General features: G+C 41.4%; 1 protein-coding gene across 4 annotated transcripts in view; it reads left to right on the top strand.

Moving 5' to 3' along the window:
* Positions 1–390: 390 nt before the first annotated feature.
* The window catches only part of wge (BAH domain and coiled-coil containing protein winged eye), a 59,135-nt gene continuing 36,201 nt past the window's right edge, over positions 391–23,324 (top strand). For all 4 annotated transcript variants that reach the window (XM_087415821.1, XM_011063775.2, XM_087415822.1 and 1 more), the window contains exon 1: positions 391–1,336. The gene's annotated coding sequence lies outside the window, so the exon portion shown is untranslated. The remainder of the gene's footprint in view (positions 1,337–23,324) is intronic.

The following is a 23,324-nucleotide window of genomic DNA, read 5'->3' as shown; positions in this document are numbered from 1 at the left end:
GTTAGGTAATTTCGTAATTTCACCGTTAATAATTCCCGGTATTATTATAGGAATCAATTATCTATCAATTGTAAAATAATCCGTTCAAGAAAAACGCAATTATTTTCCAATCGATCGTGGAAGTTAAAGTTTCAACAAAAACATTACAATTATCAGCAGATTCGCTGACTGTCCCCTCTCATTATCGGCGAGAAATTTTCGTACAATTAATTACGCCAATGAAATTTCAATCTGACATCGCCGTAGGTCGTAAGACAGCAGTCGAGTCTGCGGAAAGAGGTGGCGCCGACCTTCGGGGAGGGAGGCGTGCTCCTCGAAGATGGGCGTTGCTTCGCGGACGAGGCGGTGCGCTTTCGCCCCGTTCTGGGCGAACTACGGCGGGGCCACGGCCGTCCAAACCCATGTTCTGCAGTCACAATTCGGTCGTTCAGCGGTGTGGACGTTACACCGCTTTGTGTCGCGTGTTAATTTCGATTACCGGAAATGTGATTCGGCACCTCCGGTCGAACATTCAAATCGGTCCTCCTTATCCCGTTTACGTGGGTGCTCGTCGGACGCGCTGCTCTGCGGTGCTGGTGACCGTCTGAGATCAACCGAGGCACTTGGACCGCGCTATTAAGGATATTATTGTTCAATTACTCCGATACTTGCGATCATTTCGGAGCTAGGTGAAAGCTGTTGTTACGACGAATTAGTACTATCCATGGTGTTACTTCCACTGAACGTTTTTCTCGAAAGATCCGCTCGGCAAAGCGCAACTTTAAGCTACGCCCGGCCGGTGCGGCGCCTGTATTAAAGAGAGATATGCCCGAAGCAGCGACGGCGATCGACTGACAGCCGCTCCATAGAATTGGAGCCGTTTGGAGCGGCCTAGTGATTAATGCCGGAGTGATATCGTAATATTGTCGTCTGGTGACGAGATGCAAAGTCGCCAGGGTGAATCCATGTAGATCGTGACGCGAAAGGCGGACTTTGAGGAGGCGAGCTGGTGCGAAATGTAGCTTGCGAAAAGTCTTCCGTGCTTCCTCGAAGGGAAGACGGGCGGATCGGTTTGTTGATTCTCTAAGGATCGACTCATGTACGCTGCTCTCTCGTGCTCGCGTCCGTTCGTCGAGTGGTGAAGGCTCGGAGTGGTGGGATATCCCGAGGTTCGCGAAGTTTCTACCGCCGTTAGAACAGAAACGTCGGGGGAAAAAAAACGTGCCCGACGCTTCCGTGATGTGCCTGTAAATTGGATATTTGGAAAAAGGACCCCTTTTCCCATCGCATCAGGATGAAACGCTGCCTGCCGGACGCGTTCGACTAATCGTCACAGTGGAGTTCTGCTTAATCGCAGGTAATTTCCGACGGCAACGCGCGCCTGAGTTTCTACGTGACGAAATTCAGTTAACTGAATTCTAACCTGAGCTGAGGGATAGGCCTCTTATTTACGGTTTTTCAAAATATCCCATACATATGTCGTTCACACAGAACTTATGAACTGTGTAGAACGTACGCTGTTGTAATTAAGTTGGTCGTCACCGAACAATGGCTTGCACTGAACGCGATAACTGCGCGGTTTTCATCAGCCTTCATTTTCTAGGCTTTTCTAGAATATTCCTTATGGGAGCGGTTATTATTACGAACTTTCAAAGGAAAATAGCTTGGGAAATTGTTGAGAGAATTGTTACGTACGAAGGAAAATCTGCGGTTGGGACCGCATTTTACTAGATCTGATTACGCGTTAATTATGCGTTTCGTCACGATTATCTTCATTTTCGGGTTTCCCTTGTATAGTTAGGAAGATGAAAAAGATTATACGCCTCTCTTAGTATACGAAGACAACTGTAAATGTACTTTCTCCGTCGTCGACAACGATCGATAGCAACTGCTTCACATTTAGTAGATACTGCTCCGCTTATTAGCTCCCTTATCTTGAAAGTGGCGTAAACGCAAACATTAGAAATTTCATTATCTATTAAAACAATCCGATTTTTTTCGAAATTCCTGATATTTCCAAATCAATGTCGTGTCAAAAAATAAATTTACAAAGATTAATCGCTGCTCGTCTCTTCGAACTCGACTTGTGGTAAATGTAATTTTACATCTGCTTGGTGATGTCAACAATTCGTGGCTCGTTGAAGTTCCGGCTGGCCTGCAAGTATCAACAAAACGAGCTCCGTCTAACAGCTGCGCGAAACAATTTATTTAGACCCGGCCTAGCGTGATGTCGCAAGAAGCGAGTCGGCCAAGAGTTTCTCAGTCGTTCCTCTCCTAGATTTTACAATGGGCCGAATGTTTCAAATATATAACGACAAGGTACAGATTTCTAGCTTAGAGTTCTAGCGTATTCTGAATTTTATAATGTGTACCTTTCAAGAATGATCTGAATCTTGAGCTGTTAGAAAATAACTCTGCGGGAAAGGACAAGGAAATTGCCGAAGGAAATCTGGAATTTTTACTACAGATATTTTAAACAACGTCATGGAACAATGGAGCGAGGTGGCGCGTAAGAATGGTAAAGGACAAGGTTAGACTGAAAGAGAAAGAGAGAGAGAGATGAATAGGTGAGATAGATTTATCCTATACGGGAGTCTAAGTTTCCTCGAGAATGGTCAAAGAGCACACGCAGTATAATAATGCAACTCGCAACTGTAGATTTTCAGAAGTGAAGATCGGGAAATTTTACGCACACAAAACAATGCGTAAGTTCTCGAAGCTCGATAAAACAATCTAAACTACGAAGATGTAAGAGTGGATTACGTAAGTAGGAAGCAAGTCAATATTTGAATGAAATCGGCGATGCGTTAGCAATATATATGTATATATATAACGGTATCTTATACAGGCGAAGGAGAATATTTGCAGAATGTTGTTGCGCGACGGCATGGCTAGTTATAAACAATGCAGTTGTGCTAACAATCAGTTATGCTAATCAGTCTTTATCGCATGTCTACCTTTCACATAATCTAATTGAAAAATCTAACGAATAAGTATTTGAGCTGATCTTTTTAAATCAAAGATAACATTTAATCAACTTGTGTTCATTTCTACCAATGTATAATTTAATCTTGGTTCAACTTACTCTTCATCTTCTTCCAGTTAGTCTGAGAGTTAGAAAAAGATGAAGTGCAAGTTGAACCGAGATTAAAGTTAATCTATATTGGCAGAAAGGGGCATTAATCTACATTCATCAATATAGTTTTCAATCGTTTTTAATCCATGTTTGTCAATAATGAGAAATAGCAAGATAAAATAAACACATCAAGGTGAGTTGACACAAATCTCGTTGTAATTTGACGTACTACGAATTTCTTTGAGACATTATTACAGACTGATGAGCGACAAGAATTGAAATTAAACAAAGCGACAGACGTCAGATGCTTATGTGTCGTACAGAAAAATCGAAAAGAAGAGAGAAAGAGGAGAAGGGAGGGAAGAGGGTCAACCTTTTGTGACCCGATCCGTTTGTCCGATTGAAAGTAAAAATGCTGTGGGCCGTGAAAAATTTTTGCGGCACGAGAAAGAAAACGGTAAAAGTTCAAGCAGGGAAAGGATAAACGAAAACAGCACAGCACGTGACTGTGTGAGTGAAGCAAACGGAGTGAAACGGGGAAGACGTCGCTCGCTTGCAGCAACGTCTTCTTCATCTCAGAAATGCGTTTCTATTCTTTCGGTCTGACGTGAATTTATTTACGAGGACTTCCTTCTTTATCAAACTACGTAAATCTGATGGATGGAAAATACGGGCTGGTTTCTCTTTAGTAACAGTAGAGGAGGATAAGGGCTCGAAGAGTGTTTTACAGAGGCGGGTGATGTGGGACATCGTCATTTTCGTCCATCTGGCGCTGCAATTTCGCGGGACATCGAAAACCATTTTCACATGTGTCTAAAAGATCACTTCGGTAGGCTATACTTTGACCTGAATCTAATTCCAGTCTTATACTGTGTCTTTTTAGAAATTTAATCGATATCTGACGTTTTATTTCTATTTCTCGCGTCTTCAGTTAAATGCATGCATTAACACTATATACGTGATAGAGCAACTTTCTGTCTTATTTATATATGAGATAAAGCGAAAATTGATTGGCGATTAATGAAATAATTTTTGCCTCTCTTCTACAAATGCTTCGATATAATTCATAGGATATATCGCGTTTCGCAAAAACACATACCGTCGGCAAACCGCAAGGTGAATTTCCGCTGCAACTTCGGAGATGACTTTCTTTAAAAGGAATACTTGTCTCACACACAATTATCCTGATGGAAGATGAAACCAGAGAATAATCGTGCGTTATGACATCATGTATTATAAAATACTCTCTCTCTCTCTCTCTCTCTTTTTTTCCGCTGATACATAAACAATATAATAATATCGAAAAAGTTATAGTCTTCGTACAAAATATTATATATAAAAAATTTACATTCTTTTTTATTGTATCTTATATTTCTTTCATCACGACGGTCTCACTTAAATTAATAATAATAATAATAGCATTGATGTAATTTTTTACGATAACTTTAATATAAAATATTTTTACATAGAAAAAAAAAAGATTAATTATTGCCTGCAATAATGTAACTCGATATTTCTGTTGTATAGGATTATCATTAGTAAATATATTAGATACGAAAGAGATAAACGAGCTATTTTCTTTTTCTTCGATGTCAAGGATATTCCGATGATAATTCGATCTTTTTAAATGTTAAACACGATAAGTTCGAATGAAATAACGTTTCACTTCAAGCCACCGGCGTACAAATCACACTGTGCACATTATTTCTAGTTCACGCATGATCGTTGCGTAGTATCGATAACTTATAATTAATCAGATAGCGTTGTCGTAGACTAAGAAATTTTTACTTAACATGTTTCGGCTTCCACATTTCATTACAGTTAAGGCGATTTTAATACCGAACCAATAAATTTCTAAACTACGATCAATCGCATTTGTTTCTCTACTAGTAAACGATGACACTATATATAGTGTGCGTTATCCGACTATAGATATTTCATAAATAAATATTAATAAAGCACTGGGAGTAACAAGTGAATCTATATATTTTTACATCTCATGATAAGCAATTACGCAACCATTTGCATTAGTAGTTACAGTAGAAAAGGTACAAAAGGCCGCAGAAATTCAATCAATTAAAGACTGTTTTGTGCAAATAAATTGATAACGCTGACAAATAATTTTGGGACATCGTGAATTTATGTTACAGAGATTTAAATTCCGTCAATCATTTTCTGATAATTTTAATTGTAGTCAAAACATTTTCAAGTCAATCGAACGAATATCATTCAACGCGTTCCTGCATAATAATGCCATGTAATTTGCGCAAAAATATATATCGGTCGCGTAAATAATATATAAATGATAAAATCTGGATGTAATAAAAAGGAGCGATAAGAATAGGAAAACTTGATAAATCTCCAGAGAAAACAACAGTAAAGGAAATCAGATCCAATAAAAGTACCGTTTCTTACGTGAGATGAAACGATTCACGTAGATATATTGTTATGCATTATCGCAATCACGTTATCGATAAGTATACAACTGTGATTAGATCATTGCATTATCTATCCTAACCTTGTTTGAACAACGTTCTGTTTAACGGATAACCGATGTATGGGCACTGTACACGAATGTTTTCCTTCGGCTTTTTCATAAAAAATGAAGTTCCAGTACTTTAAAGATACATAAGCAAAGTTCAATAAAACGTAAATAAGCAACGTAAATAATTTTATCTCACGTTTTATCAATTTATAACAAGAGGCTGAGAATATTATATTTACCGAGGATATTAATGAACTCTAATTAGTCGATATATACGTGCATTTATCAATAATGCTCAAAGTAAGATGCACGTTTACCTACAAAGGTCACTTTAAATCGCTCTGCGGTACTTTTTCTATAACATATAGACACGAAGGCTACAAAGAAGCGAGGAAAATGTGGGAAACCGGTTTGTCGCTTTAAGGCAACATTATGCGGTAGTGAGTCTGACAAAGTTCTAAGACCAGGTACTTTTTGGCGAAATAACTGTGGGAAATAAATCGTCTTCACGTTGCTTCTTTCAAGATTCTTTGAAAATTACAGTTTCTGTGTGTAACAAATTTTCTGGAAAAAAAAAAATGGAAAGTACGAGAAAACATTTTTAGGCGGACCGTTAGGTGAAAGATATATTTTTGAAAAATTAACGTGACTAAATTTCGTGACTGTATGTTGCGAATTATTATGAATAGCTCTAATGATCATTAAAAAAAATCCGCGGAGTATATAGCCTTGCTAGGATTAATTTTGGAGCACTTTCCTGCGCGGTCTCACTAATATTCATAAAATAAAAAAAGCAAAAAAAAAACATTATATATCTCTCGGAAAACTTTATTTAAAATTTAACCCTGCCAAGTGTCACAAATACGATAAATTATTATACGATTTTTAATACCGTGGAATCTATAAACGATGCGTCATTTAAAGGCGTCGTTAAAATAGAAAGATGTATATGAATGAATAATCTCGATATCTCTCTGACTTTTTATTTCTTACATCTCACGGCTAATTAAAGATTCTCGCGGCATATATCTTCCGAAAATTAAATCGTTACCGAAAATATACTTGATAAACTTTTTAAAGATTCTGATCCGTTGATTCGCACAGTTGACGTTCCCCTCCCGAAAAAGTTGATTCGACTTGAGGTTTCGTCTCGACCATATCAATCGTTCGCTGCCCGTCCCGTGTCGGGGTAAAGTGGTGGCGTTTATTTGGCTTCGACGACTATCATTTCGAGCGTTCGTTACCGAGGAAGACCGCCGTCGAGGTGCGTGCAAGCAATGTTCCGCCTACTTTGCCGGAGGAGAATGTTCGGAGGTCCCGCACGACACGTAGCGAGTAAACGAGTGAGTGAGCGGCTCGTATAGTCTCGATAGTCTCGCGAATCACGTACATTTGCCTGTGGCTCGCTCCTTAATGCGCCCGGGAAGTGCACTTTCGCGGAATACGAGAACAGAAGTCGTCCACGACGACGATCGTCCCCGTCGTCGATTAATGACGAATGCCTAACGAGCCGCGGAACGCAAGGAACACGAGGGGAGAATTCTGGCGCACGCTCTCCTACACGCAATAAAACGCAGGTAGAAGTGATTCGATCCTTCCTTCAGTCCTAACGCCGATAACTTTTGCTAAGAAATTGTAATTATCGTGATTATTATAATTACAAATTCTTATAATGTTACGATCGGTGTGACCTCTGCCTTTTCTCCTGATTTAAGAGAATTCAAACACACGGATTTTTTTCTTTAGTAATCTAACAATTTCCCAGGAATATAGATATTTAAATCTTTCATAACTGACATTTAATTTTGATCAAACTGCATCAATCATCGAAAATTTTTAACGCGGATGGAATAAAAATTAACAAAGCACGTCGTTGGTTTAAAAAAAAAGAAAAGTAAATCGTATTTCGAGACTAGAACGCCCTTCATTCGAAAATTCGAAGGTAAGAAGGCTTGAATTTGTGGACTATTTGGACGCTCCGTAAGACGCAGCTTGTTAGGAGAGCAACGTTTCCCAAAGTATGAATTTTAATTTCACGTTATTCCCCTCTCGTCGAACAATAGCGCGCATTTGAGACGATCCGAATTACGAGGAGTAAGAGGACTCGCGCGAGCGAACGCCTACCTTCGAGCGGGCGGTCGCGCACGTGTTTAAACTCACACGCGAGCTAGAAGCAGAGGCATAGAGGTGAAGAGACGAGGAGGAGGAGGTGGTGGTGAGGAGGAGAGAGAGGAAGAAGAAGAAGAAGAAGAAGAAGAAGCGGGACCACACTACGCTCTTACCTACGCGCATCACGTTGCGTGTAGGACCAGCGCGTTGCGAGTGCGTTTCATGTACTCCTCTCGTCCCTTTGAATGATGTGACCGCTGGAGAGCGTTGTAAGGGGGAGATAGTAAACGAGTGAGGGAGAAAGACAGAGATAAAGGCAGAAGGAGAGAGACAGGCAGGCAGGCAGGCAGACAGAGAGAGAGAGAGCGGGGGGAGGGGGGGGGAGAGGGACACGAGGCGAGGCCTTCTCTCCTTTGTGCCTTGAACCGGTCGCCTTACCGTCTTAGCGCCGTATTGCGAAATTTCGTCCTATCGGCTTCGCGAAACAGGTTCGCGAAATAATCCAAGTCCCTCTGCAATCCGTAGGTGGCAAACGCGATCTTTTTGCTCGTGTCACGATGAAGAATATTGTAATTTGCATGTATTTAATCATGTATTGTAATTTCTCAAAATAGGAAATTGTCAGAATAGAATCCTCTTGATACATGAATTCTCACTTCTCATTTGGATTCTTTAAAGATATCAAATTTCATTGCGGGCACCTCGAAGAAATAGATTGAAGAAAAACTAAATTTTGATAAATATTTATTTTAATAGTTCTAATAAGTAAATATTTATTAAATGTAAACGTACATTTATTCGATACAAAAACCAATAATTTTATTTAACTATTACTTTTTTTATTGAGTAGATATTTATTTACTGTAAGTAAATGTTTATGTAGTAGCATTCAAAGAAATATGAAGAATATTAAAATTTAGTAATTTTTTTTTTTCGGTATAAAAATTCAGATAAATCTCATCGTAAACAAATTATGTCATTTCATTTCAGAAAATAGCGATGATTTCCAGTGAGATAAATTCATTCCTGTGTCAAATTATAATTTTATTTTAAATTAAAAGGAAATTATTAAGTGTATAAGAAGGTGTAACGAATCAAATATTTCAGACCAATCTGTCATTCGAAAGATCGGATATTTTAATTCATTTTTATTTAATTTTTCATTATGTATTAATAAATTTAACTATCGGTGTCTTTGTATTTGATATTTTAAACGATATCGCCAAGAAATATATGTCAATTTTAATCGCGTACGTCGGGAGTATTGAGAATCATAGATTATAATATGTCACCGAAAATAACTATTGTGATTTATTTATCGCGGAGTAATTTGTCCGCACGATAAATGACCGATGTCATAGTTCTAAGAATATCTTGGAAGGATCCTCGAAGAAAGATCCTTGCGTTCTTTAAACCGAGTTTTCAACTCGGAACAGGTATCAGCGAAGAATTCCTCTCTCAGGCTAGTTTTTTCGGACCTCTCAGTTTCCGCGTTTAAATTGTTTACAGTACGCTATTAACTCCGTTCGCGGATGCGTTTGATCACGAGCGATTTACAAAATTTATGGAAACCGAGACATACTACTTCGTCTTGATCTTCATTTTAGAGTCAATGGTTCAACACGTAGTCAACCGAGTTGTGTCGGGGACCATGACGTAAGTCTCGCTTCCTGTTTGCCTGGGTCGACTTGACACCGGCACGACCACTGCTCGCCTCCTGGCCTCTCGTTTTTTGCAATGCTTTCGACGTATTTACAATAACCCGCGCCGCGAATGCTTGTCACCTTTGGAAGTTCAATCTTCTACGACGTCTGGTTTGGGATTTTAATCTTCTTAACTGAAAGTCTCTAGGAGGAGGATCAACCTCGAGGACGAGTTTGACACATAGAATTAAATATACATTTTTATTTTGCCTTTTTTTCTACTTGTAATATATTGTGGTGAAATGATAAATAAATTTCAGAGACATAAAAAAAAAAAGAAAGTCTAATAATGAGATTGTTTTTTAAAATAAAATATATCAGAAATTCGTAAGATAAAGCTACGAGCATGTATATAACTCCTTGCAGTGTAATTCAAAATTAAATTTCTTTTAATTAAGATATATAATACTTTAATAATAAATACTTAACAAAGTGACAAATTCTGCAAATGTTGAAGAACCAAAGGCTAAGGCTGAACGCATCGAACAATTATTTCATATCCATCGCAGCAGGGGGTGCAAATGGATTCTAACGAATACGGAGTTTTCTCCGGCGAAAATGGTCCTCCTAATGATCTGTCTGCTCGCCGGGGGTCGACGGCAAGTACAAGCCTCTAGACAAGAACATTTGGAAAGCATTCGGTCCGCTCGTCCTTCGACTGCTCTCTTGGCCTGGGCCGACCGTCAATCATTTAAGGGACACTATTCTACCTCCTCTGCCTCATCGTTTCCCGTCACTCCTTTGATCCTACCCTATAATATTGTTCCTCCCCTCCTTCGGCTTACTCGAAATGTCAGGCTTCAATGTTTGGCCTCTACTGCGCCATTCTCGTAGATAGGTATAGCTCCGCTCTCGCCTTCTCGATTTCGCCTTCCCGTCGTTGTCGCTTCCGAACGACGATTAACTACTACGCTTTGCCAGCAGCAGCTGCTTCTCGCTCCACCTCGTCAAATCGAAAATATCAGCCAATTATCGTATTTCCAGACAACGATGTTGATAACGTCTTTGAGCGATCTTTTCGCTTTTTTCGGAAATTTCGGCTCCTATATGTCTCTCAAAGCCGTGCCCGAGTAAGACGTAGAGAGGAAAAGAGAAAAGAAAACAGAAAGACGAAAAGAAAGAGAAAAGCGTGAAGTGGAATTGTTACAGTGAACTCGAAAGTTCTCGGACAGTTTTCCCGACTGACAAACTTTTTCTCTTTCTGACCTTCACGAACTACAACCTTTATAATGATTATTAAGGTTTCGAGAAAAGTGAGTAGGAATAAAAGAATGAGACCGACATTCATACGAAAGAAAGTATAACTTGGTTAGTTTATATTATGAAATACTTAACAATGATTAATCTTTTAAGCCCCGTTAATTATATTAGAAACAAAAATGTGAAAGTCTTGTTATATCGATTATTACGAACTCTGCTTATTTTATTTTTGAGATGTCGGCTTTTATCGGTATAATTCTAATTAACTCAATTCGTCTTCATTCGACTTCTTCGTCTTCTCCTCGATATTTTACGTAACGGTAAAAGAACAGGATCTGTAACGAATAGTTGATTTATACTATCCGCCCAATTAGTCTCCGGCTAATATTATTTTGTGGGGAAAGCAATGCAAATTGCATTATTACAATGATAATTGCCGGTGGTCTTTCGAGGGAATATAAAGTATCCTCGGAGAAACCGGTAACACTATTCAAGTGTAGCAACGATGAAAGTTGCAAGGCGATATTCCGAATGTTCTTATCGGCTATATATAGTGCCAATCTGCGGTATAAGCTTAACTTAATAGCTTCGAAATTTTCAATTTCGAAAGAATATTTCCAACCTGTAGAAATAATAGTAATCGTCAAGATCTCTACCGTTAGAAACTTTCCGGCATTGAAAAAAACCTTGTAAAAGAATTTGACAACAGTCGTTTCAATTTCGAGGTGCAATCCCCGATTTATAGAAGTGACGGTAAGGCGATCAAATTGAAGTTCAGTTAAAATAAACCGAATGCCAAAGATTGATCTGTTACCTATTTGCATTCCCTCAGGCTTCATATGAGATTCTTTAATTCTAGATATCGAATAACCGCTATCGAATAACTCGCCTATTAAAATATCCGCTCTTTTTCTTAGTTCGCCCTACATTTTCGAAGATTCCCATACATATCTACGTACAATCACACGATGCACAGAGCATTACAACCAATTGTGTAATCTTATTTCACACACATCAACGAAACAAAAAAAAAACCCACGCCCCTTTGGTTGATTAATTTCTCCCCCTAATTGGTCGTATTTGTTTCATCCAAAATAACAAGTGCACTCAATTGGCTATAGGTAGTTGCGTTAAAAATTTGCTCTATCGACTCGAGCGGGAAGGGGAGAGCAACAATCGACCTGCGCGTGACGGAGCGAGAGAATATGAAAGAAGGGACAAGGGGGAGAGAGAGAGAGAGAGAGAGAGAGAGAGAGAGGGGTGTGCGGGCAGAAAGAACGGGAAGGGGCAGGATGGAGATAGCGCAGGCATGCAACAGAAGTAGATATCGCAGCATGATATCGCCCGAACGCGCTTTGCTATACGTGTGTCAGAGAGAGAGAGAGAGAGAGAGAGAGAGAAAGCAAAGAGGCAGAGAAAGGGGGCGAATGCGGACTGTGAAGAGCGGGGCCAGGCTCTAGTCAGAGGGGCAGAACTGGCGAGGAAGGGACCTATAATCGCTGCGATGTATACCATGGGTTTCTCGCAGAAGCTTTGCGATTTTCGAATCGTTTCCGAAGATTTTAAAAAATTTAGAAAAAAAGAAAATACACGAGGTTGCGAGAATTCGAATAGTTCGAAAGAGTTATTTTATTTTATTTTATTTTCTTTAAAGAACTCGGAGAATTCTCCGGGGATTCTGAAAATTTAATATTATTAGAAGATTAATATATAAAAGACTATAATATGACGTGTATCGATGAAAAGAATGATTTATTAACCAGCTGACTTTAATATTCTAATATACTTTCTGGTACGAGATCTTATCCAGTCTATACTAAAAAATTATGGCTTTCCTATATGCAAATCAGTGTAAATGCTGCGAGATATCTAGAACGAACGTCGAACTGTTAGGAAAGGAAGTACTATTGTATTTTAACTATCTATCTCTTTTTATTCCTACATTTTCAATGATTCTGACGTCACTCCAATCGCAGTTCTAGAAGAACGAAAATCGCGCGCGCGCGGAGAATCAATTTAACATTCCGACCTAATAAGCCCGGTACCCACATCAGGATCAGGAAGAGAACTTGAGCGGCGCGCTATTCGTCATTAGTCCGGAGTCCGGAGTGCCGTTTTTGTTAATTATGCTTATGCTTTTTTTTTAATCGGCTGCCGACACCGCCGAGAGAGCTCTACCTTGCCTTGCTCCAAGTCGAGCAATTAAGTGGAATGGCGCAACTGCGTGGAGTAACCTAGTTGTGTGCCTTATCTCGCATCGGCGGTGTAGCGTGCGAAACGCGTGTATCTCGTTGGCGCCATCTTTTTTTTCCCCCCTAAGACCGACGGGCGACCGTTCCCGCGATCGTGGATCGTTTTAACCCCGTTCGCTCACTTTTACTCCACGACGATGTTTCCCGATGGGATACCTTTTCTGTTCCTTCCAATATTATTGTATTATCTCGCCGAATAAGCCGGACAAGTCTCTTTTCAAGTAAACGATTGATATACAGATATCGATTTTATTGATAAAAGATTTTGAAAATTTCAATACTGTAATAAAATTGACAAGGAATAATCTTATATTCTTAGAACTCTCAAAATAAATCGCGATCGAGATGTAGATAATTTTGAAAAATAAAATTCTATACTTTGACGATGTCAAGTTTTTTTCAACTAAATAAAGTATTAGAAAATGATAGAGAAAAAAAACGACGCTTTGAAATATCCTTCCCCACAGCATATTATAGATAGACGACTTAATTCATTTGGAGTTCTTGGACAAAACCAAACTAAATTCCCTCGCTATGTCCAGCCTGCGATCGCACCTGTGAATAACGAACGCTACTCGCAACTACGTTGATCTGATAAAGTCTAATCACCCCGCAGCAAGCAGGGTAGATAGGGTGGTAATGCCCGTAGTTGGATGCGCTTTTCCAGTCGACGCTAAAGGCGCTTTTCCGTTTTTCGTGTCGACGTCAACGTTAAGAACGCGACACCACCGGCGGCGTTTCGCCATTTCAGAAAGCCCCGCTGCGTCCGTAACTTTCCGCATTGCTGAACTTTCGCTAGGAAAACGGCATTTTCGAAAAATCTTGCCGGAGAAATAAAATCGGAATAACTTGTCGCTAGAACATTCACTTGCAAAATGGAGATCCTCCTCCGGGGGAGAGATTCTCCTCCGAGAGATTCTCTCAAGGAACTTCAAAGCGCATATGGTGTGTATAACGAATGTACGAAGGAATAACGATGGTAATAACGAGAGTTTTTAATTCAGAGAGACAGAATACCAAATCGTTTCCTAACGAGACCTTCGCTCGACAAACACATGAGTCAAGGCGAAACATATGGGGAATCATATGGAGATGTAGAAGCACGTCTGCCTGCCGGAGAGACCCACACGACAAGTATCCCCACCCGAGCAAAAAGATAGACACTCGACCGAGGAGGACTTCACTTTGTCTCTTTTCGACGCTGTCCATCATAAGCTAAAAACGTTCACCGTGTGTCCTCTTATTCACGCGTGTAACCCAATTTTCACACGCTGTTAAATTCCGTCCGAGAAAATGAGTAAGATGCGTACCATTAGAGGTTACATAAATAGCCAAAATAGTAACTCGGAGATTCCGTCCCCGTTTGAGCGAGCAAACCGAGGTCACATCTCGCAAAATACAAATCTTCCTACCTAAAAACTTCCTACGGTAATTTCCGTCACGCAAATACGTATATATTTCGTCGAATGTGCCGCACGCAATGCAATTTTGTACATCTTTTCCCCCCTCCCCCCCTCCTGTCCGACCGCTCGCTTTTCGCCAATAACGCCGAGATTACGACGACGAGCGGTGAAAAATCATAAACGAGTGAAAACGAAACACGTCGTGCTACACGGCAACGACAAATAATAAATCGGCACTTGTCCGCGAGAGGAAGCATGGGGAGAGAAACGCGAGATGAAGAGGGAGGAGAGAAGGAAAAAAAGAATGAAGAAGAGGAAGAGGGAGGGAGCGAGCGAGATGATAGAAAGAAAGAAAGAAAAAGAGAGCGAGAGAGAGCCAGAGAGGAAAAGAAGCGTAGCTTCACCTCGAGTAGAAGAAGAAGCGGACGCGCGAGGAGTCTCGTTTAGGAGAAGGGAAGGCATAGAAGGGAGGAGGAGGAGGCTGAAAAATTCAGAAAGACACTGAGCAAGAAAAGGAGGCGGCGAAGGCGAAGGAGGGATCGGTGATGGTGGAGGAGACCAGGGAGGGGGGGGTAGGGCTTGACGGTGGCGGGTGGGGCGTGAGGGAGGCAGAAAGCGCTCTGAAACTCGTTGTTAAAGCCGATAGAGCGCTACTACAGCCACTACAGGCCTGTCGGCCTTGCTCGCCACTCGAGTCGAGCGTATATCCCCTTTATGTGAGCGATAGACAGAGAAAGAAAGAGGTCTCTTTATCTTTACCTCTCTTTCTCCCACATACTCTCTCCCTCCCTCTCTCTCTCTCTCTCTCTCTCGTCCACTTCCTATATATCTGAACGCGCGGGCGCGCAGATACGAGAGTTCCACCCATCTCTAGCCGCGCGAGCATATATACGGGGTGATCCGTGAAATCGTGACCGATCGATCGATCGGTTTTTCGACGTTCTTTCCTTCTTTCTTTCTCTCCCTCTTTCTCGTCACGCTCGACGTCCGACTGTGGCTTCAGGACGCGAGGGCCAGCGAGTCTTAAGACTGAATTTTGATGGCAAGCTCCTCAGACGGTTTAGAGCTGATCTTGCCTAGATCATAATATGGAAGTATATATATATATAATATATATATGTATATAGCATTCGAATTAGAAGCGATTGAAATCGAGATGCAATGAAACGGATAAACCTTATTATTCGTCTGAATGTGAGCAAATTTTAATTTTAGATCATTAATTATAAACCTAATGATAAATGAAATAGACCCTGAATATCGAAAACTCTGAAACGCTGCCTTTTCCAGTAAAACGAAATTGGAAATTCCATTTTTGGAATCAAAGGATTATCGAGGCACCCTGTATGCTTAGTGAAAAGGCGAGGAGGATCATCCGTCGTCGTTAGAATCTCGAAGGCGTCGATCTTGGCCACGCGTTAGAAATGCGAAGTCGGCGCGTACGTTTATTTGTCATATGTATCGCGGCCATGGTTCTGGGTTAGGTCTGGCGCTCGGATCTCTTCGGGTTAAGTTAGATCTAGTTTACTCCAATTTACGAACGGCGGGCAGCCGCGGCGGACAGAAGCAGGACAGTGGGAAGGGAGGGCGGGGAGAGAAAGAGAGAGAGAGAGAGAGAGAGAAAGAGCGGCCCGAGGGACTTTAATTTCCTCGACGTACGGGGCCCGATGGTTTAAAAGCGCTCCTAAGAACCCGCGGGGCTTTATGGGGGTATGCCAGAATTAACCATTAACGTGTGATTGTACTGGCGGAACCCCGCCGAAACTTGACACCGCGATCTCTCCTGCGTGCTTGGTGCCAAGGCTACGTCGGACCGACGTGAAACATAGACCGACTTGTTCGATTGGTCTTAACCGAGCGCGGCTGGAACTGACTCTATCGCGAGCAACGAAATTAAGTTGGCATGACGCGAGCTACTCTTTCGACAAATAGCCATAAATCTAAAACATTGAAGAAAATAGAGTCTCAGACCGCGAATGAATTTTTCACCGAGTATAAAGAAATATATGTAATACACGTAACAATATACCTATAAATGTAATATGTATATCGTTATCCGTACATTATTATAATTATTGTACGCAAGACAATAAATGTAGGCATGAAACGGGAAACTTTTCATTAGAATGTAGAAGCAAACGGAAGAAATGCAATTGTAGAATACTCCAAATAACAGCACGTTGCACAAGTACTGATCATTGTTGCAACATTCGTATCTTCGCTTATCCAATATTTATGTCGCCTCAACATCGTCTTCCTTTTTCCTTTATTTCTTGATTCGGTTGACAGACGAGACGTGTATCATTATAGTCGTTCAGATTCCACAGAGTTCCTCGCGAGCAACGCGCATGATTACGTGTTCAGTGGACACGGAATCTCCGATGAGATTCAACGAGAGAGAGAGAGAGAGAGAGAGAAAGAAGAAAGGGGAAAACGCCAGCATCGCGCAGTGCGGAGTCATTTAATTCGGATACACCCCGTAAACGCGGCATCGCACTGCGAGCGATAGTGGGGCGCCAGTTGCCTAGCGACCTACCCCGGGAAGCCCCGTAGTCCTCTTCAGGCGCACTTTGTTTGCCGTAGCCCCGAAAACACAAAGCTTTTACGTGCCTCTACGTACGACCAGCCGTAGCTGGCGATCGCGGATCACAACGTAGATAACAGCTAACGAGGGACGTAAGAATAGTGCGAGATGCTGCATGATGGATACCCCAAGATTTGACTCAAACGCAAGAATCATGTTCTTGGAGAAAGAGAGGGGAGGAGGGAAAAAGAGAGAGAAAGTCTATTGATCTGAAATTGTACAATCATATTACTCCATGCTTTGTGCAAAGAAAAAATTGAGACAAGCTCTTAGAAAGTTAAAATTATGAATCCTTGCTCATTTATTCTAATAACAGGTATATTCGCAGTAAATTTCCGTACTTGGATCAGATTTCTGATTAATTTGAGGACTGCCATTAAGTGGACGTATTCTGCGTCAGTGAGTATTTAAACAAAAAGTAGCGAGATACTCTACGGATAATCATGGCGATCGATAATAGTTCGAGGCCGTCTCTCCGCATCCTCTCTCGTTCGGGTGAAAGTTTTAGCTGGAAAATCGTGCGGATGGATCCTTGATCCTTGATCCTCAGCAGCTCGAGAGAGTAAATGGAAAAGCGTGCAAAATTCCGAAATAGCTCTCTCAGCTCTCTCGTCCCTTTAAAAGCTAGTCTCGAATGCAAATTATTCGCGCAAGCTACTGCTGCACAGTTTTTTTTTTTTTTTTCGTTTTATTTTCGAAATAGCTCGCGTATACAATCAGCCCTTAAACGCGCAATTTCGTTCTATATTGACAACTTGATTGCCGCGTTGTATGTATATAGATGATGTCTCTGCAACCTCGAGAGTTATGGCATTCGCCCAGATGTGACGACTATATTTTCCGCTTCATTTCCGTATTCGTCGATAATGTATGACATAACGTGAGATAAAAAAGATGAATGAGATCTTTTAATATCCTTTAACAAAAACATGCATGATATATATAATACATATGCTACAATTTCCGAGGAAATGCAAGTGCAACCCTCGATCGGCTGTAAAGGCTAAAACGTTAACGAGTGATCTCTCTCTATCGAATCGCTGTTACTGCTCAAACGGCGTGTAACGAGAAATCGGAGTAATAACACGCGTAGAACCGAAGGTAGAATCGCGTGAAACTTCGGGACTTGTAGGAGACACGTCAGGCGGTGTCTGAAAACACAGCGATTCCTTTCAGAGCCACGTATTCCGTGACTCAATGAAGATACCTCGAGTGTCTTTACACACGATGACAAACACAACGCGATGAGTATAATCTGGCAACTCGAATGCAACACGAAATGCATTACTCATGACGCTCTCTTAGCAGTGCTGACCCTGATTCTAGGAAAGGGATGAAGGAACGGATAGACGGACGAATGGGTCCTGGAATGCTGTGCCTAGCTTAAAACCCTTTTATACCTGTCCTTTTCCTCCTACTACTACTACTCATATATTCACGGTCTCTCTATGTTGATCTCTCGATCTCCACGGTCCTCTTCTCCTCGCTCCGCTTCGGTCTTCTCGCTCGAAGAGAGTTCCTCCCTCTATCTCTTTCTGCCTATCTTCTAAACTGGAGTCTCTTTCTTCTCTTTTCGTCTTTCGTCGTCCTCCCCTCCAGCCTCCTTCACTGCCTTCTCACTACGTTGCTTCTTCCTCTTTCGTCTCTTCGTCCTTCGACCCCTCCTTCTAGGTCCCTCTTTCCCCTCTACTATCACGGTCTCTTTCCTTGGCTTCCTGTCTTTCTTCGACGTTGCATTTTCTCTCTTCTTCGAAGATCGGTGCTTCTCTCTTTTCTCGGCCTTTTTCTCCCTCTCCCGTTTCTTCAGCTCGAGGTTCTCATTTTGTTTACGACTAGAAGGATTTTCCGATTTACGTATCATTAAATTTCTAATGATTCGTAAAGTTATTCGAGTCTTGTCCTTGAATTTTGTTAAGCGGAAACTAGAATTTTTGAGATAATGATTCGATATAATCCAGTCCACGACAAGCTTCGTTATCACATAACAGAGAAATACAAACTGACAGAATGTATGACGATGAAAAATTCTTCGATGCGTGTTCGAGGGATTTCGTTCGATTCGGTTCGCTCGGCTGGCCAGGTGTTCTGGCAGTGAGCGAGCACTATCAGTGAACGCGAGATCCGTGGGTCGAGAGAAGGACCGACGAAGGAGCCGGAGCGTGTAGGTGAAACTCGACGAGAGAGGCACTGAAGAAGGATGGAGAACCTGTCCTCTCGAACTGAGCCTTCTCTTCTCGGGCCTTCTCTGAAGAGGCTTAAAGAAGGCCTTCAGGATTCGGTCCCTCGGACCTTGGTTTATAGCTACGAACACGATGGACGTTGTCGACCGTCTCGGACGCACATCTCTAATCTCATTGGAATCATTTCTAGGTGCAGACTAAAAGTTTAAGTGCAGCGAACACGGTACGACAAGTCATTGAAAGTTCATTCCTTTAATGCGAAAATCGATCTCCTCGAATTGTCGAACAATTAAATTAAACTGTTGTTCTATTGAAAATCTACTTCTAAAGTCTGGTTCATCTAAAAAATTGAGCACACTGTTAATCTCGAAAGAAAAAGCCATCTTCTACGCGGTGCGTTGTTAGAGATCGGAAATTTCGGCCCTCGAAATAACGTGGGGCTGTATGTGGAAATGACAGCCGGCTCGGTCGCCCCCATCATGTCGTGTGGGGGCAGAGGGGTAGCGCGCGCGGGAATCCCGGCCACCCTCTTCCCCGTCGCCTAGGCTGCATATATCGACCCACCGGTGGTGAAGCGGAGTGTGCACGACCCCTGACTCGCGCACACATATGAGGAGAGAAAGGCGAGGGAGAACGAGGACTCCTTAACCCTCATCCGTGTTGTCACGGGGTAAAATTTGACGGACCGACGGATATCGGAGGAGACGTCGGCTTGGCTGATATTGGTGATCGTCTATCGATCATTCTGAGTGCGGTCGCTGATAATGCAGTCGAGAGAGATTCAATATGACCGATGAATAATAATCGGGAGAAGATGTAGGAATTCTGGGAATGATAGAAGAGTATACACGAATGTTCGTATTCCCTTGATAAGGAAGAGTAGATGTAAGAGGGAAAAGAATAATCTCTTGCGAAATTAAGCGGAGAGAAGGTGTGGAAGATGGGCGATTCTTTAGGATCCTCGATCTTCTCGTTCTCGGATTTTTAATCATAAATCCCTTTAATCATGGAAAACGAAGGAAAAGAAGGAAAAATCGTACAATCCGTTCGTCTCTTTCTCGCGAAGTAAAGAAGTCTACAATACACGAATCTTTCCAATTATTCCGTACATGCAGTTTCATCAACATCGTCAGACATCAATTAACAACAGAGTTTAAGTTTTCCCGCGTCTATCTGTTATGCGGATAACAATACTCGAGCTATTGTGAAACAAAGCGGAAGTTAAAAGGCAAGATTCCCGCTGATTGCGGCGGAGGTCACCAAGTAGGAAGCTCGCGATAGTCTCGACCCTATAATTCGCCTGACCGATTGGGAGAAGAGAACGAGAGGAGGAAGAAGGAGCGAGAAAAGTCGGAGGTGTCAGATTTTTACGGGCACCTGTTCAGCATTTTTCCCTCCGCGTAGAGGGCTCGCGTCGTCAGGTAGATACGAGCGGGGCTCGTAGGGCCCAGTATAGGGGTACCCTATCGACCTGGAAACCTGTTCTCCCTTCTCTCTCCCACCACTCTCTCTCGTCCACCCCGTTCCCCTTCCGCGGCCCCCGGCCACTCCGCTGCTGGCGGCGGGAGCGATGGAAATGAAAAATTAGGCCGTTGTCGGGACCTCGCCTCCTTTGGAACCCCCCCCGTTCGTTTCCACCCGTCCACCTCCGTGCCTCGCGCGCCGACTTTTTCGTCACCGCCATTTATTTATCGCACGCCGACACGTACGTACGGGGTGTTTGTAAAACACGCGGCCAGATTTCCAACATCGACTGCGGTTGAGTATGCACTGAAGAAAGTTCCTAGGGGCTTACGTCAGAAAGAGCTTTATCAAAGGGAGTTCCAAGGAACTTTCTTCTCTAATTCATTTGTTGGCGATTTTTCATAAATACATGAGGTATCCTAGAAATAGTCTGACTCATACATAACTCAAAACCTACTAAAGCAAGAACGATATTGCTGAAGTAAAAAATTTAGCTAGGTAGATAGCTTTATCACGCGCTTTAGAATAGCATCCTCTCGAGTTAAATAAAACATTAATATAACAAGAGACGTAAAAGAATAGATCTAACGGTGTAAGAATAATTAGAAAATTTTTAAATAAACAAGGAAAAAGAAAAGGATAAGAGAAAAATAGTACATATCTGAAAATAATTTTATTGAGCCATCAAAATAATTATATAGGAATCTCAAGCATGATGAATAATGCTGCAAAAAGTTTTAACGTTCTCAACCAGTTTGAATACCATACATAGTTTTGATAGATAAAATTATTTTTAAATCTGTGTCAAGTTAAATTTTTAGATACTTTAGTAAAATTATTCTTTCCGTGTAATCCTCGAATATAATCCATTAATTTCGATCCTTTACGTAATATGGACTTCTCCATTCTTTTGTACGGTAAGGAAAAGTCGACTCCATGTTGGACAGAGGTAAGGTGCAAAGTCCGAAATAAATTGCGCACAAAAAAAGCGATTTCCATCTGAGAGGTAGTTTCCGTTCAAAGACAAGATCGTCGCCGATTATATCCTACGTCATCCCATCGCTGACACTTTCATTTAATGATTTATTTGTACGCGCATCCGGAAGTCGGAAGGTAGACAAACACTGAATCATCCGCGTGTTCGTCTTGGACGCCACATATATGTACAAGCAGCATATATATCTACGTCCGAAGACTTCAATTCGAAATGCGCTGAAATATTCTTGCACCCGTGAAAGAGAGGTGGCCGATAATTCGCGTTCGTGCGACAGGCAACTATCGATGGGCGCCGCGCGCGTCACGTGTACTCCTCCTGCGGATTGACAGGTTATTGGCGGTTGGTCGTTACTGCACGCGTGCACGCGTGCATGCGTGCACGCGGTAACGAGTAACGAGAGCGAATGCGCTCCGATTCCGAGTATGCGTAAGCGCTTATGCGTAAGCGCGCGTGCACGCATGACCGAGCGCACGCGAGGGCGCGTCAAGGATCGCGATTAACTTTGTTACTTGTAACTCAGCTGTAACGCCGTAGCTATTTTTCTTCTGGAAACAACGCGCCCTATCACTAACGCGCCGTTGCGTCGCGTCGTATTACATGTGTATGGAGCGATAGGCGTAACCGGAAATTAATCCTGTGGCTAAACTAGGAGACGACCAACTTTTACTTTGTCAATGCAAATAAATCCAGTTTCTCATATTAATACGCGTTCACTTTTTATTGGTACATGTTAATGTACTTTTGTCTCAAAAAAAATCCTATAAGGGGATACAAGTTATATTAATAAGAATTAAAGTATCTTGTTCTTTTTTAATGAGACGCTTTTTTTCGTCGGAAACGATATGACCGTGATCGATTTAGATCTTGCTCTACTAGATTTTCCTTTCGTAGAATTCTGAAAAATCAATCATTTCTTGACACTCTGATCGTAAAGTTAATATCTCTTATTATTATATCTTAACCCAAGCCAATCACTCTCATGGGTTCAACGTGTGCGATTTTTTACATTGCTGTAATTTTTTTATATAATATAATTTGAAAACCCGAACTAAATTTAAGCAATGAGAAATTACAAACTAACCCAAAACTAATAAGTTTTTCATAGACTTTTTTAATCGAACAATTTAAAAATGATAATAACATAGTACAGGTTTAAGAAGAATTGCGCTAATTGACCAGCGTTGACTCCTATAGCCTGTATTTTATGTTATTATCATATTTCTAAATTTAAACATTTCCGAATTTTTTCCCACAGTAGTCATTTTTTGCGAATTTTTCCAATAAAAATTTCTTTGAAGCATTGTAATTAATTGAAAATAAAATATTATTTATTTGATTCATATTTATTTGTCTGACTTCGAGGTATAAATTTCGAGACATAAACTCGTTTTGAATTAAAAAATACGTATTCAGTCCAGAGATATTACGTGACTAAGTTGCAGGGCTTCACAAACCCTGGGGTGTACCGGGAAGATAACCAAAAATAACAATGACTAGGTTAATTTGATCCTGCTACTCTACGTATAACTTCAGAAACTATCGGGAGAAAGTAGAATGATGAAAAATTTACGCGGCAATAATTCGAAGACGTTAACAAACAAAATCCTTTTATCGATAAATTGTAATACTGAAAAATCGCCGCGTTAAAAAGGATTAAACCGACAGTATCAAAAGCCGATATATCGACTCATGGCGATTGCGATGCGAACACCCTTAGACGCGTCACCCTGTATATCTAAGAGACTACATTATGCTTGCCGACCTGTTGCTACCCTTTCCTACCTCGCACCCTTCTTCTTCCTTCCGACCTAATCCACCCGCCGCTACGAAACGGAACCCTCCTCCCCTATCCTCGTGTGCTCCTCCTCGTGCTCCTTCTCGTTCCAGCTCAT

Source organism: Acromyrmex echinatior, chromosome 18 (genome assembly GCF_024713525.1).
Source record: "Acromyrmex echinatior isolate Ae372 chromosome 18, ASM2471352v2, whole genome shotgun sequence".
NCBI classification, from domain to species: Eukaryota; Metazoa; Arthropoda; class Insecta; order Hymenoptera; family Formicidae; genus Acromyrmex; species Acromyrmex echinatior.
This window is presented reverse-complemented; position numbering and strand designations above follow the sequence as displayed.